Below are 18,192 nucleotides of genomic sequence, written 5' to 3'. Positions count from 1 at the left end.
TTTCTCATGGGGTTGGTCTCCATTTCTTTCCACTATCTTCTAATGCCAACTCCTCCTGTCTTGGTTTGGGTTCCCTTGAAACTGAGTCTGAGACAAGACTGTGGGTGGGGTACATGTGGGGGACCCCAGGTGGCAGGGAGGAGTGAGGGGCAGGGAAGGTGAAGCTACTGGTAGGCATGTTTTTGAACTGGTCACTCTGTAGGGGCTGGGGACTCACTCCTCAGGGGCCCTCCAGGGAATCATGTAGAACGTGCCCTGGTTCAGCCCTCAGGGGGAAGGGAGCTGGGCACTGGTCCTCCACCTCCTGTTCCACGTGCATGAGGGTCACCCCAAAGGTTGAACTCCCGTACCCCTTTTTCTGGGCCATCTGGTGTGTGTCTGGGCTGAGCAGATTTCAAAGTCACAGAAGCCAACGGTGCTGCAGGTGCTCGAAATGGCTGACCTGGCTGCAGCCGAAACCACAGGTGGGCCAAGGGCTGTGGCGCGGGCCGGGAAAACCCCTGCCACCCTTCATTTGTGGGCTACATGTATTCACACACAGGAACTCATGTGTTTACGCAATCACTAAACGCTAGCCCTGATCGAGCTCCAGGCCGGGAAGATCGCCTCGTCCCCGTTGTAAAAATCAAGGACCCGTATCTCAGACAGAGGAGGCCGTTTCTCTGTCTAGTGTCCAACCTGCCCCCACCCGCTCCTGGGGCCCTGCAGCCGGGCAGCCAGAGCCGGCGGGACTTCTTTCCTCCTCTGGATTCCCGCCCTCAGAGGGAGTCTGACCAGTCCAGGGCCAGCAGGCCTTCTGCAGAGGGGGACTCTGAGCAGCCCAGGGGTAGTGAGTGTCAGCCGCCTGGGAGGAGGGTGAGGTGTCTGTCTGGAGAAGCAGGAGCAGGAAAGGAGGTGAATGGCCTGAAAGTGATCGGGCACTGCCGTGGGCACCCCAGACCCCGGTGCCAACGCCTGTTGTGTTTCAGAGCTCAGGAAAATACACAGCAAACCACACAGTGTGGAGTCCAGCCAGGATCCCTATGACTTCGGTCTGCAGCCCTGGAAGCTGCGCTGACAAATTCCACCCTGGGTTATGTGTCCACAGCAGCCTGCCCCACACTGCTCCCTACAGCGTCACTGCAGAAACCACTGCACCTATTAATAAAGCTGATGGGAGGGAGCAGAAGGTGAGGACCTCCCGGGCTTGGATCTTGGACTCCCGGTGCAGAACAAGGTGCTGGACCTGTGGTAGAAACCTCAGACAGTGCCCGCTCACGGCTCCTGCAGGGTGATGTGCAGCGACTCACCCTGTCCCCACCCGAGGCTCCATCAGAGATTGCAGGGGAGGGGACGTGGACCTGCAGAACTGTCATGTTCTCGGCTACTAGGGACATGGGAACCATACACCCCCATCTCTTCACTGTCAGACAAGGCGAGTTTCTGCACCACTGCATCTGGCTCTGGGCCAGTAAGAGTGACACGTCAGCTTCAGATTGCTGGGGGCAGCCGGCCCAGGATGCAGTCTCAGTGCTCCTCCTATGTGCTGCGACCTCAGTGAGTCCTTGGAACTCCTGCTGTCTGTCTGTCCTTCTGTCCACATTACCTGGCCCTGGGGATGCTAGGACCTTGGGCAAAAATATTTGCCTAGCAACCAGCCCAGAAAACAACAAGTGCTCAGTAAACAACAGCTGTTGTTATTTTAAAGAACACACACCGGACATCACAGTTTCCAGGCTACTGGAAATATATTTGGGAGGCGAGGAGGCCAACAGCGCCCGCCTGGGGCAGCCTCCACGCATCCGGGCTCTGGTGCTGCCCTCTCATGGTGGGAGGCAGACACTGCACCGTGCAGCTCCCGCAGGTGCCCTCCCCTGCCATCTTCCTACCCCGGCTTTGGGACCACAGGTTGGAGCATTGCCGTGCACTGGAGGTGTGAGCCTTCTTGCCCCACAGGAGGGATTCATTCCTTGCACCTGCTGCAGCTGCTGAATTTCAGGAACAGGTGCATGTGAAGAGAAGCCAGAGTGACCATGGCAAAACCCTGCAAACCCTGCTTGCTTCCCCTGGGGTACTCTTGCCCCTTGCCTGTGGGTGACCAATACAGAATAGGCACATCCCAGAGGGTGCCTGGACCCCTCCTGGCAGTTAGTGCTGCCATTGCAAGTGCTGATGAGCAGACAGGCACAGGGAGTGGCCGACAGTACATGGCAGCAGCCAGAGGGCACCGGGCCAGCACAGGGCAGCGCCCAGGGTTTTGTCTGTGTGGCCCCAAGACAGGGACAGGCTGTTCTGGCCAGGCCGATCTGTGCCGGCTGTGAATGTTTCTTTGGACAGGAAACTGCTGCCTGGGAGGCCTGCAGGAGAGCAGGGAGCTACGCTGGCAGAGGAAGGGTCCCAGGGATAGGCGCTGGTCAGTGGCTCATCCCAGCCCACCCAGCCTCCTTCAAACTGTGCTCCAAAGGCAGAAGCACCTGGAGCTCCACTCTGAAGCTGAGCAGGCTGGTCTTGAAGGTCAAAGAGAGCCCAGGACCAGAGAGTGCATAACTGCTGATGAAAAGCAACCTTTCCAAATAAGAGATTAGCCCTGAACAAAGCTGCCTCTCCAGGGCTGGCCGTCCAGAGCTGGGATAGGCGTGGACCCCCTGCATTCCCCGCCCTTGCCCAGGCTCTGTGCACAGCCAGGGGAAGCACGTGCAGACGACGCTCACCGCTTCCAGCGTTTCCAGTGGTGAGCCCTCACTCACTGCTCTAAGAAATAACGTCTATTAATTTTTTTTTAAAATTTAAAAAGGAACTACTACACTGAGAAATAACCACACATGCGGCTGGTTCACTTCACCACAATTTCTAGAATGGCTCTAATAATTTGGTTTAACAAGCCTCTAACTGTGATAATAACATAAACATAAACTCAAGTGACAAGAATCAATCATACAGGGGCTGTGACTATTTAATCCCCGTGATGATGAAACCCCAGCACTGGGGAACCTCCAGGGGAACGGACAGCGTGACTGCTGGGAACATCAACACACACGTTCACAAAAGAGACGTGGCTCTCTCGGCCTGAGGGTTGGCCAGGCAGGAAATCACTACAGTTCCTCCCCTGTCATCCCAGCCCACGCTGGGCTCCTGCTCTCTACCAGCCCACGGGGTCTGGAGGAGCTGGGACCAGAGCTGGGGTCGCTGTGTGACCTTGGAGAAGTGATTTAGCTCTGCAAAGCCTCAGTTTCCACATCTGTAATTGGGGCTTGGTTTTATGAGGCATTTCTAAACACCTGTTGAAGTAGATAAAGCCCCTTGTGTGCTGCCTCGCAGGCAGCCGAGAGCAGCAGCTCTGAGTTCTCTCCGGGGCTCAGAGGCCAGCCATGCGGGACGGGGTGCGGGACTAACGGAAAGGGGGGAAATAATCATGCTGAAGTCCTCTCAAGGTCTTACAATCTAGAATGGGAGTCCGTGAATCCTATCTGTACAAGGCCAGATAGGAAATATTTGTGCTTTGCAGGCCATGCAGTCTCTGTCAAAACTCTGCTGCTGTATCTGAAAAGCAGCGACGGACCATGTGTAAACAAACGAGCATGGCTGTGTTCTAATAAAACTTTGTCTGACAGCCCTAGTTTGCGGCCCTAACCTAGAGTTCCCAGTGGGCCACACCTTTGCTTAAATGCCAGCCTCATCGGCCAGCTGTCCTAGGTGCACCCTCATGCTTTGGTCCACCTGCTGGGTAGCAGGTGAGGCAGTGGGAAGGACAGGGACTGAAGGCGGACAGCCCAGAGCAAATTCCGCTATGTCACTCCCTGCCGTGCTGCCTTGAGCAGGTCATATGACTTCTATGAGCCTTGGTTTCCTCACCTATGAAATGGGGACTATTCCCAGACACAGGATGGTTCAGATGAGATGTGGAAGTGCTGAGCCAGCCCTGTGCAGGAAGCAGAGAGGGGATCAGGCTGTGGGCGAGGCTGTGGCTCCTTCCAGATCCTCGCCCACATTCCATGGCTGGGCGAGTCCGAAGATGACCTCCAGTAGGTGGGGGCTCCACAACACTGACCTCTGCATACTGCATCTCACCCAGCTGTGCCCAGTCCTGAAGATCTGAGCAGGACCTACCCAGACCGACCCCGGGCCTTGCTGGTAGCTGAAGTCCACACGTGCCACTGCTAATGTGGGCATAGAGGCTGCTTTCAGCTCCCCTGTCTATCTTGGGGGGAGACCCCTAGAACTGGAGCCAGGTGCATGCATACATGGCTCCCTGTTTTCCTTGCCCTGGTCAGTCGGACCTCAAATGTCTCCTGAGCTCTGAGCAGGAGAGGAGCCCGCTTCTGCCCATTCACCACATAACACGACGATTCTCCTGCTCACTGTGTTGGCACAGACTCTGCCCGGCAGTGATTTCCCCGTCGTTCATAGAAATTCCCCACTGCCACCGATCCAGACGCCACGACCAAACACCCACGTGTTTTTCTAGTTATCAAACCTGGAGGCCGACTGTGACGCCATCTGTAACACACATCCTGCGCTGACTCTTCCCTCTCCCGGGGTCCCAATCTGCACAGGCAACACCTCCAGGCCCCGCCTCGTCCTGCCGCCCACAACCCAGATCCATGCGGCGCACCTGCCTGACCCTTCACAGTGCTGTGAGCCACGAGAAACCACTGCAATTCACTGTGACTTCATCCTGTAGTCAAAACTGCAAGGCACGAGGCTGAGGTGCGCCCAGCTCTGAATACCAAAACACTGAAGATACTGTTGTTGTTTGTGGGCTCATTCATTTATTCACTCACCCAACAAATGTTTGAGGGCCTGCTCTGTGCCCTGGATTGGTCTAGGCCCTGGGATACCGCAGTGAACAAAACAGACATGGTCCTGGCCCCATGCGTTCTCTCATTTGGTCCATACCACGCCCCACAGGAGCGTTCAGTCATCCCCATTTCACAGATGAGGACACTGAGGCCCCAGATGGTCCCACGGTGAGGAGAGGGACTCAGTGGGGGCCCAGCTCAGGTGTGTCTGGTGCCCCTCCCAGCCCCCAACCACCTGCTGGTCTGCAAGTCGTGTGTTTATTTGTTCAACAAACAGATGGGCTCTTGGGGATTGGGGGAGACAGGGGTGTCAGTGGCCATCATACCTCTGTGACAAGTGGCAGGAAAGGGGACATGACTGGTCAGGGGCAAGGGAAACGACCAGCCCCTCTCTTTCCAGAGACTCATCTCTCACTGCCCAGAAAAAAGACACTCGTCAGTCCATGAGCCTTGGGAATTTCTTCAGCTGTCTATTTCTCCTCTTCGTCCTTGGATCCTTCTCTGAGGACCTGGTTAATGTCGGACGCCCGAGCAGGGATCCCTGGCTTGGCCCCAGACCAACAGCCCATGTCTTTCTTGTTCTCTTGTTTTCCTGGTTTTGCTCTGGAGGTCGATCCACCTTGATATGGGGACATGGGACCCCTGAGCACTCACACAGGGGAAATGTGGGGCCAGCCCAGAGCAGAGGGTCCCAGCTGAAACCCTGCTCTGTCAGCCACGGTGCTCTGGGGAGCTCCCAGCCTGATGTTTCTACTATGCAAACAGCTGGTTCTGGGTTTCCCAATTTTCTCTTCTTTTCCCTTTTCTTTTTCCTTTTTTCACCAAGTGATCAGCAGTGAAGATTCTCTTCATTTCAGGTCAGTCCTGATCAGATTTTCTAACTGTGTTCAACTAATACTGAGTACGTTTCTACACTCATGCCTGCGCACATCCACTCCTGAGATTCCAGGTCATGCTGGTCACACAGGTGACGCTCAGTTCTAGCTCTCCCTCCCAGAACTTTTCTTCTAACCGTGACCAGGAGCAGAGACCCACAGAGAGAGGCACAGGGCTGTGGGCAGGTGCAGCAGGGAGATGAACCTGGGTGCGGTCAGTGAGGGCTTCTAGGAGGAGGCAATGCAAGGTGGAGGCTCAGAGGGTGGGCAGGGGCCTCCTGGGACAGGAACAAGTGCACTTCATGGTGCTCATCTCATCTCCATCACAGCATATCACTGTCCATGCTGCCCGGAAGCCCCCAGGGCCAGGGTCCAGGTTGAGAAGTTTGTCTCCCTTGGGCTGAGCACCGAGGGAGGCCACAACTGTCCCCCGCTCTGTCTGGGCATGCTCAGCCAGTCCCTACTGAGAGACGGCTGCGGCTCCACACACCACATGGCCGTCAGCATCTTGTCCTAGCACCGTCCTTGAGCACAGGGGTTTCTTAGGCTCACCTTCTAAACACAGAATTAGTGGGAACAAAGGCACATGCACTCTGACTTCTAGCACATTCTGCCAAACTGCCCTCTCGAGGATGTACACACCACCCTAACCATGCCTCCCAGTGTCTCCCCTCACCCCCAGAACACTCCTTTTACAGGCGTGTCTCGGTTTCAGAACAGGTCCAGGCTTGTCTGACTCCCTCCCCAAGTGTTCCCTCCTGGAAAATCATGCCAAGTCACTCGCCAGCACTTCCTTCCTAACCTACTTAAGGGCCGATTGCTAATTATAACCACGAACTGAGAGGCTGCTCTCCAGAGCCAGCCCCATTCTCACCAAGGCTGTCCCAGCTTGGGCCCAGGCTGTGGCTCCATGGGTCTCTGACTGTTCCCACATGGCCAGACTCAGCAATCCTCCATTCGATCCTCCATTCAGTGAAGACACACTGGGCACCCACTCCCTACCCAGCTCTAGGCTGGCATGGGCCAAGTGGCTAGGCAGACCCAGTCCCTGTCCCTCAAGGGCACAGAGATCGGGGACAGACGTGGATGCAAGAAGCACATTGCATCTGTGATGCCTGAACTCCAGGCACAGGCTCATTTCCCCCAGGATCCACCCACCTCCATTTCACTGATCACATGAGCAAGCCTGCAGGGTCCCTGAAGTGACTTAGCCCTCTTCCAATTCCCCACGAGCACAATCTCTGGTTTCTCTCATCGGAGTCGTTGACCTGCCCATGTCCAGGCTGCAGCTCCCCGAGGACCATGATCAGCTCAGCTCAACCTTGGAGTCCTAAGAGTGGACGCAGGGCTTGAGCATAAATGTCGCAGATAGAACTGAATATGGGAAAAAGCCTTACACTCCCCAAATGGCCAACTTTCACATGCCCCTCTCAGCACATCCACCAGCCCCAGCCCATGACCTGCTGGGCACCTGACCCGCCCCTGGGCCTCAGTGCCCACTCAGTGCTGCCCAGGGGGCTGTGGTGACTGGCTGTGGGTGAATGAGCTGTGCCCCTCCTGTGCTCACCTGCTGCACTGAATGCAGCTGGGGCTCCGTGCCCGCCTGGCTCCCTGGAAGCCAGCACCAGCCCAGTGCCTGCCAGGCAGGTGCTCAGCAGATAGGATGAGTTGGCTCCTGTCACACTGAATTGCACCTGCCTGTGCACGTGCTGTCTTACTTTTCCCATGGCTGGCGTTGTCATGTGCACATTTCTCCTGATGAGTCATTCTGGAAGTCTGTGTTCTGTGCTCATCCATTGGGTTCCTCTGAGGGGCTGTCTGAACAACCCCCCGTGGCGTGCTGTACTTTCAGAGATGCCCACAATAACTGCTCCTGTCCCACATGCTCTCCTATGATGCAGCATTGACTTTCCTCCCATTCAGTGGAAGAGTCTAAGACCTGGGTGGACCTTTGGAACTGCCTCGACCAGAAGAATATAACAGAAAGGACACCAGGTGACATCCAAGCTAGGTCCTGAAATGCCACAAGCTTCTGCCTTGCTTCCTTAGAATGCTCATTCTTGAACTCTGCGGCCACACTATGAGGAAGCCCAAACCACCTGTACGGAGTGACCAGTGACTGCACACGGAGGCCGCTGCAGGGAGCTGCTCTGGCTGAAAGGCCACTGAAGTCCCAGCTCCAGAGCCTCCCCAGCCTGTAAGTCTTTCCAGATGAAGCCACAGACATTGAGGAAGAGACAAGGCATCCCCACCGTGCCCTTTCCGAATGTCAGGCCCTCAGAAGCCGTGGGTGTAACAGAATGTTTGTTGTATGCCACTGAAGTGTGAGGTGGTTGGTTACACAGCCATAGAAAATCAGAATGCTGCCACAGCAATGGCCCCAGACATCAGAACACCACGCTGCAGTCTTTGCTCCCACCTTTTATATGCTGTCTCCCTGTGAGCCACCCCATCCCGTGCCCCAAAAGGACAGGGGCACCACCATACTCTGTGGAGAGGCATGCTCTCCTCACCTGTGTCGGCCTCCTCCTTACTCCATGGTCCACTTCTGCATCACTCACGTGATTTCACAGGAAGCCCAGCAGTTCCCCACCTGGGGACCCTGGAGAGTTTGCGAGGGGTCTCTAGATGCATTTGCACACCGTGGATGTCTGCAGATGGACTGCCTAATCTATGTTGCACGTACAGAAACTACGGTTTTTCAATTGTATGTAGGTGCCCAGAGGATTTTAAAAATCGGAGGTTCACTTGAATGTGTTACCAAATCCCCAGTTGCTTTTGTTACTGAATGTTTTCCTAAGCAAGATGGATGAGCGAATATAACTACTAGGATGCGAGTTAATCAAAAAAGGGGTCTTCATTCCCTGAAAGGTTTGGGGACCTGTAACGTCGATGATGGCAGCTTCTTGGTTTAGAGAAAAAGCTCAGGAAAAACACCAGGTTTCAAGTTGCTCCCGATCTAATCTCTGAAACTTGCCTACCAAGCAAAAAGTTAGGTTCTGTAAGGACAGCAGTTTACAGTTTACGAAGCATCCTTATACACTTTATCTTGAATCATACAAAAACTCCCTGGTGTAGACAGGGCAGGAGCAGGGGCTCGGTGGGTGACGCCTGGTCCCTTCCCCACGTCTGCACAGACTCACTCCAGACCGCTCCAGAGACAGTACAATCACTTCCTCCACAGCCAAAGTCCCGAGAGGAGGCACTTGCTGTTTTGATCCAGAAAAGAAAATGCCCGACGTCTGGCATGACTTTGCCTCGAATCTCCACGGCCACTCCAGGAGGTAGATATTCTCATGCCCAATTTGGCAGTTAGAAACTGAGCTCAGACAGGTTAACTAACCAGCTCAAAGCCACACAGCCAGAAGAGGGGCAGAGCCAGGATTCAGTCCCAGGTTTGTCTCCATCCAGATACCCACCCTGGGTCTGAAGCAGCATCAAGCGACTGATTTCCAGCCACCTGCCTCGGCCCACTGCAGGCCCCGCCCACTACAGACCCGGCCCAGCAAGACTCCACCCACCACAGCCCCGCCCACCTCAGCTCTGCCTACCACTGCTGGGCCAACTACAGGCCCCGCCCACAAGTCCCACTCACCTCAGCCCCGCCCACTTCAGGCCCCACCCACTACAGACCCAGCCCAGCAAGACTCCACTCACTACAGCTCCACCCACTGCCGCCTCCCATCACTGGGGTCTCCACACAGCCTGGGCTCTCACACACCTCCCTGTGCTCCTTTGGCCCCAAAGACAGCTCCTCTCATGCCGTGTGATCCCTTTGCTCTGACAGGCAGGACCAGCAACGCTGGGATGAGTTTATTACCTTCTGAGCATGGTTCCAGAAACTGGTCCTGCTTGCTTCGAATTCAACCAGAGTGCCAGCCTCCAGTTGGCCCAGCTGCTCACCATGGGAAGAGACACCGGGTCGTACAGCAGGTGAGCAGTCCCCATCCCAGTGATCAACAGCAAAACTCAGGATGCGTCAAAGGGGATAAAGCCCCAAATTCCTTGGGCCTCATGCAGGAAACCACAACAAAAGATGATAACCTCACAGCAACTAGGAAGAGGAATCATGGTGATTTTTCTAAAAGGCTTGGGTTTGGCCCAGGTCAGTGAGGGTAACGGGGAGACGAGCCCTGTTAGCTCCGAGCCAAGTGCTCTTGGGAAAGCCATCCACCCCATCATCTGTACAGGAGGGTCACCGCTGCCCTGAGCTCTTGGTGATGTGGTGAGGGTCAGAGGGGACAGTGCAGTCAGAGTGCTGGATGCTGACCCGGGCACACAACATGAGCTCAACACACAGTCCTCAAGGCTCAGGGCGTCCTTGAACACTGCCCTACGGACAGCCTGTTCTGGGAGACAGCAGCGTACAGCTCTAGAAAAGCACTCCCATGCCCACATGCTTGAACCTTGGGCAGGACCTGGCCACCTGGAGACTTGTCCTACAGCCCCAGGGAGAGCCCTGTCTTGTTAGATGACCTGGAGCAGGTGCCTTCCCATCACAGCCCAGTTTCTAATCTGAGTTGGCCTCTAAAGTCTCCAGTGTTGGAGATGTTCTCTACGTTGACCCAGTGGGAGAATGTCCCCTTGAGCCCAATTGAGCTCACACAGGAGGACAGTCAGGATGATGGAGTCCCCAAGAAAAGCTCTCCAAGCTGGCAAGCTGGCAGGATGAGGGAGGTGTCCTCCAGCACCATGCTGCACCCCTCTGCTCAGGTCCCTCCCTTGCTCAATAACCGTCCATGGCTCCCCATAGCCAACAGAAGTCAGCTCAGACCCCAACCAAGTGCTCCAAGCCTGGGGCCTGCCTGGTTCCCTGACTTATCTCCCATTGTTCCATGATCCCAAACTCTTTCCAAAGTTGCCCTCCATGGCCCTAGCACCAGTCTTGCCCCCCCGACCCATGCCCTCTCCTGGGAGTGCTGTTGCTCCCTATCTCCACCTGCGGAAACCCTACTTGTCCTTTGAGGCCCATGTCACATGCCTCCTCTGTGCCAACCACACATTCAGGGACAGTCATTCATCAGGCACTGGCTGACCTCTGAGCACCAGGTGCCCTCCGTGGCCACAATGGTTCTGTAAGAAAACTGTCCTGTTTTACAGATGCAAAAACTCAGCTGGTGAGGGCATCTGCCCACGGTTCCCAGGGCCCCTGGCTGTTTGACCTTGAACAGGGCAGATCACCTCTCTAACAAGGAGAGTCTCTGAGGCTCCTCAGTTGGAGACCCCCTATATGCTCCTGTCTGTTGGCCAGGACTCCCCTAAAGACCAGTGCTAGGTCAGGGGACAAATGACCCAGTTCATCCCAGGCCATCCCAGTTGATGCTGTCTCAGTTTGGAGTGTGGGGTTGGAGGGAGCCCCAATCCCCCTACTCTGGATTAAGGTTGGTTGGGGTGTGGGGTATGAAGAGACAGTGGGGAAGGAATCTGTGAGCGCAAAGAAGCCTGGAGAAGAAATGTAGTTTGGTGGCCCTGGTCTGCTTTTCTTACTAAAAAATCATAAAAAGCATGATTGATGGGACAAAGACAATTATTCCGTTTCCTTGATATTTTGCATAGTTCTGACCGTCACACTGCAAACAAAAGTGCCACTGTTGGTGAAAAGCAAACACACACATGAAGAACCTCCTTCTGGGCCCTAGCTCCTAGGAGGTCTCGATGGCTCGGACCCTCTTCCAGCAGGTCAGAGCCCTCAGGCTCGCCAATGGGGACATGTTCATGTGATTGAAGCCCCGCTGGCCCAAGGGAGGCTTGGGCCTCCTGGAGCCACCCTCCCTGGAGCCAGGGCAGGGTGTCCAGCGAGCAAGAAGAGCATGCCCAGCTCAGGCCCAGGGGCACCAAGGCCGGCTGGGAGTCGGCGAACCCTGGCTGCCAGTCCCTTGTGGCATGAAAGCCCCATGATCCTTCCTATCCTGAGGCAGGAGCTCATTGGGACAGAGTCACCCTGGGCCACAAATGGGCTCTATTCACAGAGCAACATCCATAGCCACAGGGCCGTGGGGTCACTGGCGGCCCCCAGAGGCAAGGGGAGCCTCTTCTCGCGGAGGGCAGGCCCAGCCGAGATGGCTACGATCTCCCTGCCCCCCGGACGGACTGTGGGAGCAGGAAGAAAGAGCGGTCCGAGGAGGCCACAGAGAGATGGACCTCTGCGATCCCCCCAAACTCACATGCTGCAGCCCTCGCCCCGGGACCTGAGAATGTGACTGTATTTGGAGACAGGACCTCTAAAGATATAATTCAGGTAAAATGAGGTCATTAGGGTGGGCCCTAATCCAGTATGCCCGGTGTCCTCATAGAAAGGGGAGATGTGGACACAGACACACACAGAGGGGAGACCATGTGAAGTCACGGGGAGGAGACGGCGTCCAGAAGCCAGGTAGAGGCCTGGAGCAGATCCTCCCTCGCAGCGCCCAGAAGGAACCAGCCCTCCTGACACCTGGACCTGGGAGTCTGGTGTCCAGAGCTGGGAGACAGTAAACACCTGTGGTTTAAGCCACCCCACCTGCGGTACTTTGTTATGGCAGCCGCAGGACACTGATGCACTGTACCTTCAGGGGTAGGAGCCAGAGCAGAGGGCTTGGCCTGGGATGCGGCTGCTTGCTGGTCATGTCTCTGAGCCTGTTTTCTATCTGCAAAGTGGGATAATGCTACTAGCCTGTGCTGGGCTTTCCGAGAATGGTGACGTGACCGTGACTGCACAGGGCTGGCACGTGGGGGGCAGGGAAGGAAAACAGGAGTCTGTGTGTGAGTGTGGGGTGGGGGGATGCGCGGCAGTGTAAGCCCGGATACTCAGGCTGCCTGCAGCTCCTGGCAGGGCCAGCTGCAGCTTCCAAGTTCCCAGACTCCTCCAGCCTCAAGCAGCTAGGCTGGGCGCCCCACCACCCACGTCCCTGGAGGTTATTTCACTGTGGAAGAGTGCAGCCCTTCTGGACCGAGGAGCATCTGGGGACCTGGGGGTGGCACCCCAGAAGGTCAGGGCTCAGCAGGCAACTGGGCTGACCCACCCTCCATACACACACAGAGGAAACCGCCAATGGACAGAGGGGGCAGCCCCACCCTGGTCACGCAGCACGTCTGTGGTTGGGCCAGGACCAAGGCTAGGTCTCTGAGCTCCCAGCCAGTGCTTGTACCCCAGTGTCACATTGCCTTGGGCCAGGGTGGCCACACTAGACCAACAAGTGACCTCCTCCAGGTCTTCAGCATCTAGCAGATGACCCCATAAATGTTCCTTAAATCTAACAGGAAACGGGAAGGGCTTTTGGTGGGGCAGAGCACTGTGACTGGACAGGGGGTGGTAATTAACCACGTGATTGACAATAGCATTCTCCAGTCCCTGTGCCCCAAATGCCAGGCACTGCACTCAGTGACTCCAAGAACAATCCGAGTCAGAGCTACATGTGGGCAAAATGCACGACTGGAAACTGAACCAAGACTTGAGGGTCCCAGGCCCAGCCCCTACTCCCTCTGTGGGGTCTGTGGGGAGGGCCGATCCTGCCAGCACCCCTTGCTCTGCAGGCCATCTGCTGTGGACACATCCCCAGTGTGGGGGCCCTGCCAACGTGCCCCCAGTGCACACTGGCCTCACCCTGGCTGTACTCCACTTCCTGCCCAGGCCTGTGACGAGGGGGCTGCAGCCTTGACTTGGAGACGGGGTCCAGCTATCCCACTGTACAAAGGCCCCACCGCCAACTACCACCACATTAGGGCTAGGGCTTCAGCTTATGAGTTTGGGGGGTACCAGACCACCCAGACCATAACACTGCACGCCATCAGGATCCTGCATTGTCCCCGTCTCTTTTATTCTTTTCACTTGGCACAATCAGGAAAGTTGTCCTCTCTTGACTGTGTATGATGTGGGGATGGTCCTCTCCTGAGCATTCAGAGATGGGCAAACAGGGACTCTAAGAAGTGAAGCTCCTTCCCGGCCAGACTGCAGCCTGGCTTTCTATGCCCTTGCTCCTCCCACTGCGCCATGCCAGCTGGGCAAGGGGACGGCAGAGGGAGGGTGGGCAGGCAACAAGGGAATCAGCTCTGGCACCTGACCCGGCATGGGGCATCTTCCTGAAGGCCGAATCTCCCTCCCCTGGTGTTCCTGCTCCAAAAACATCCTTCCTGCCTGCTGCTGTTTTTACTGACATGGAGGATCCCTGGGGCCCGGGGGCTGCAGTGCGTGGCACGGGCACAGGTTCGCGCACCCTCGAGGCCCAGCCGCATCTCCCCGCGCTGCTGGAAGAACACTCCTCTGCCTGCGTCTGGATGTCCTTAATCCAGCTGAAGGTCCTCAGCACCTCTTTCCGTGTCCGCTGCCAGCCCTTACTTGGGGTCTCTAATCTCTTCTTGTACCTGCCCCTGAGGCTGGCTTGGTGGCCCCCACACCCCGGCCCCCCAGGCACTTGGGTGGTGCACGGAGACATGATCCCCCAAGTCATAAAGTGGCTATGCATGCCCGAGCCTGCAAACCCCGTGATGAAAGGCTGGCTCTACCCCCAAATTCAATTTCAAATCCACCCCACTGTCTCCTGGGGCTCCACTCTACCACCTCCCTGTCCTCGGCACGCATCACCATTCCAGGGCAGCAGGGAGAACAAACCCTACAATCGCCACATTTTCTCCACACAACATGAACACGAAGAGCTGCTTAGTGGTTTGTGTCGTTAGTGCAGGAGTCTCAGTCTAGATGTGGAAATCCTTGTCCCAGAACTCTCACCCATGCAGACCCGGCACAGGCCTCTGGCCACTTCCCCGGGGTCTTGGTGAGCACTTCGTTCCGTCAGAACTTCTCCCCATGAGGAGGACAGGTGAGCTCTCTGTACACAGAGTTCTCCTTCTGAGACACAAGGCAGGTAAGCCCAGCAGGGCGGGCATCCTGGGGGGCAAGTCTGGGAGTCCACTGAGGGACTCCCCACGCAGCCACGGACCCGGCCACTGCCACCAGGCTGAGCTGGAAGTGCGTGCTGGCTGCACTGGGACAAAGGCAGCACTATAATTCGGTGGCCTTAAAAGCACATGAGTAGACACAGGTTGGTACCAATGCTGGCTGGCTCAGGATGTGACGACACCCTGATTTTCAATGTGGCATGGTGTGGGCACATCAGCTCCAGTCCTGGCACGAGAGGCATTATTGCCCTTACGCCACAATGTTAGAACCAAGGCTCAGAGATGCTCAGTAACTTGGCAAGGTCACACAGCCTGTAACTGGCAGGGCAGGGACTCGAACCCAGGTCTCTACGTGAGGGAACTGGTTTCTGTCTCTCTGGCCCCCCTTCACTCCCTGGGTCTTCTCATGTTCTCCTCCTCCTCCTCCCCCAGTCCAAGGAAGGGTGGTGTTGGGGGAGGCATTTCCTGAGTGTCTAATTAAAACTGAGCATCCGAACCGCTGGCCTGGAGCCCAGGGAAAGCTGAGCCGTGGAGGAGGGACAGTGGGCTGCGGTGCGTGGCATCAGTTTAACAACTCCACTAAACCCTGCTCTGCTGCAGGCATTTTACGTGCACCAACACGGACAGGCAGGGGTTCTTGCACAGCCGGTCACACCACCTATCCGCAGTGACAAAGTCCCACTCCACCTGGACAGAGCCAAGAGGTGCAGCAGGAGGCATCACTGGCCAGCAGCCCTGCCCGGAACCATGACCGGACTCGGGTTCCTTTGGATTTGCCAAAAATAACGTCTTGCTGATTATGTAAAGAGCACTCCTCATGGTTAGAACCCAAACAGGACGTGCAAGTTGAAGACAAATGGAACATCCTGCTGTCCTTCTGCTCTGAGATAACCACTCTTAGCATGTCGGTATGACACAAACATAAGAAATCACTCTCACTCACGCACGGACACCTAGAAGGTCACACATGATATGATACAATATGACACGATAATGTCATCACCATAATATATTTTTCCATAGGCAAAGCCTATGCCTGGTCCTCAGGTGTCCTGGACGTGTTCTCTTCAAAAACAATATCCTAAGTACCTGCACAGAACATACCCAGCTCTGTCGAAGTGCTCCGTGTGTACAGTTCTAAATAACCTATTGAGATACAATTCACATATCATACAATTCTCCTATTTATAATGCTCAGTTTCATAGTTTTTAGTATATTTGCAGAGTTGCGTGTCAATCACCATAATTGATTTTAGAAAATTTTCATCAACCCAAAAAGAAACCTCACACCCATTACCGTGACTCCGCATCTCCCCTTCCCCCAGCCCCTGGCAACCACCGATCTGTCTGCACAGATCTCCCCATTCTGGACACTTTACGTAAATGGAATAGTACAGTATGCAGTCATTTTTTGGCTGGCTCCTTTCACGTAGCATTGTCTCCAAGGTTTTCCCATCGTACGGATCTGCGCATTTTGTTTATCCATCCATCAGTCAATGGACTTTGAAGCTGTTTCACTTTTGGGTTATTGTGAATAACGCTGCTATAAACATTCATGTGCAAGTTTTTGTGTGGACACGTTTTCATCTCTTTTGGGTGAATACCTAAGAGTGGAATTGCTGGGTCATGTGGTCACTGTGTCTAACATCTTGAGGGGCTGCAGGCTGTTGTCCCCTGTGGCTGATCCCACCAGGGGCCTGGTTCTCGGTGCCAGCGCTCGGTACGTCTGAGGTTTGGATTCTGGCCCTCCCAGTGGGTGGGACGTGGTGTCGCGCTGTGGTTGAGATTTGCATTTTCCTGATGGCTGATGCTGGGAGCATCTTTTCACGGGATTATTCTCTTGTGCACCTTCTCTGTAGAAATGTCTGTCAGATGCTTTGCCCATTTTGCAGTCTGGCCATCTTTGCGTGCTTGAGAGAAGAGAGTTGTTTGCATGTTCCAGATGCGGGTCTCTCATCAGATGTGTGACTCGCCCGTCCCGTGAGCTGTGCTTCACCCTCTTCACGATGCCCTACGTAGCACACAAGCTTTCAATTTCGATGAAATCCAGTTGATCTATTTGTTGTGGTTGCTTGTGCTCTTGCTGTCGTGTCTAAGAAGCAGCTGCGTGATCCGAGATCATGAAGATTTACCGCATGTTTTCTCCTAAGAGTTCTAGAGTTTCTTTAGTTTTAGGTCTCACCACAATTTCGCACGCATAGAATCACCCCTGTCTCAGCTCTGTTTTCATCGTGGGGCGCTGCTTGTCTGTCTGTGAACTGGGAGCAGCGGTGCTTACGTGGGCAGGTTTGCTTGAGGACGTGCTGCTTCCGCTGTTATTACTGTTTCTCTTTCGCCATCAGCATGGTTGTCCACCCGCTGGTGAGGGCACACAGGGCGTGGAAAGACCTCACATACTCACTGGGGGCCTCCCTGCCCTCCAGCATGGAAATCCCAATTGAGACATGGCCACTGCCACGTGGTTTCTTCAGAACAATCCAGAGTGCCACCAAGGCCTGGCGGATATTACACGACCCCAAGCCAACCTGTCCTCCCAGGCCAGGAGGCAGGACCCACACTCAGGCTGAGTGCACCGGCCTCGGGGCCTCCGCAGTGCTTGCGTTGGGAAACAAATGTCCAGCGTCTGCATGTTTGCTCACTGCGCCCGGGAAGGAGCCATATCAACCCCGTTCTACAGGTGGGGCCCTTGAGGTCCCCAGAAAGTGCTGACGAGTCTCGATCCGGTCCCTCAGTGAGGGTGGGCCAGTCGGGGCTGGAAGCTTCCCTGGTCTGGCTTAAAGGCCAGTGCTGCTGCCCCAGCCCAGAGCTGCTCCCTTCAGGAAAACTCCACAGAGCGTCCCAGAGTGTGAGGCCTTAGTCCCTGGTGCCTGACACTGGACAGGTCCCTCAGGCTGGATGGAGGGCACCAGGGAGGGGAGGTTCTGGCCCTGAAAGGAGGTGCCTGCTGGGCACCGAGCCTCCTGCCCACGAGGGGTGGGAACATCTCGGGGTGGAGGTGAGGGGCCACAGGGGGCAAGACCCCACTGGAGCCTCTGGCCGGAAGTCCCTGCACTACCTCAGGCTCACTCAGGTCTCCCCTGTGCACCCCGACGACCCTGCTTCTGGGGGCCCAGACTCCCTTGCCCTACCCGGACTCCGCTTTCCTCTCTCCCTAGCTCCTGCAGACCCCCCCCCGCCCCCATCACCTTCACCCCACAGCCCACCTGGTCAACACGTAGGATCTGGGCTCACTAGAAGATGCTTATTGTTTTTATCTAAGCAGCTTGATGTGCCCTGTTCTTCCTGCTAACATCGGGAAGACTGAAGTTTTTATGGTATTCCTTAAAGCATGGCTTCCTCGCAGGCTGACAGCTGGGCTGGGCTGTCACTATTGTTGTGGGGGTGGGGGCTGTCCTGTGCACTGCAGGACTGCAGGACACTCAGCAGTGTCCCTGACCTCTGCCCACCAGGTGCCAAGGGCACCCCTCCCCACCTGTGACCATCAAAGACGCCATCAGACATTGTCCAATGTCCCCTGGGAACAAAGTTACCCCTGGGTGAGAACGACTGCCTTGAAGGAAAGAAGGAAGGGAGGGGTGGGGGTGCACAGAGAGTCCATGGGCTCAGTGAACGTGGCCCAGACAGTGGGGTCAGAGGGTGCTGGAGCCCAGCCACTGCTCTGATGC

General features: G+C 55.7%; 1 protein-coding gene and 1 non-coding gene across 11 annotated transcripts in view; both read right to left on the bottom strand.

Annotated features, from left to right (window-relative positions):
- The window catches only part of ABLIM2 (actin binding LIM protein family member 2), a 165,805-nt gene that overhangs the window by 115,869 nt on the left and 31,744 nt on the right, over positions 1-18,192 (bottom strand). The gene's annotated exons all lie outside the window — the stretch shown is intronic.
- On the bottom strand, positions 5,602-5,672 carry LOC134386727 (small nucleolar RNA SNORD2). Its single transcript, XR_010024547.1, has one exon. It is a non-coding gene; the product is annotated as a small nucleolar RNA SNORD2 (small nucleolar RNA).

The sequence above is a fragment of the Cynocephalus volans genome, chromosome 9, assembly GCF_027409185.1.
Source record: "Cynocephalus volans isolate mCynVol1 chromosome 9, mCynVol1.pri, whole genome shotgun sequence".
Taxonomy (NCBI): Eukaryota; Metazoa; Chordata; class Mammalia; order Dermoptera; family Cynocephalidae; genus Cynocephalus; species Cynocephalus volans.
The sequence above is the reverse complement of the archived record's forward strand: the minus strand, read 5'-3'. Positions and strand labels throughout refer to the sequence as shown.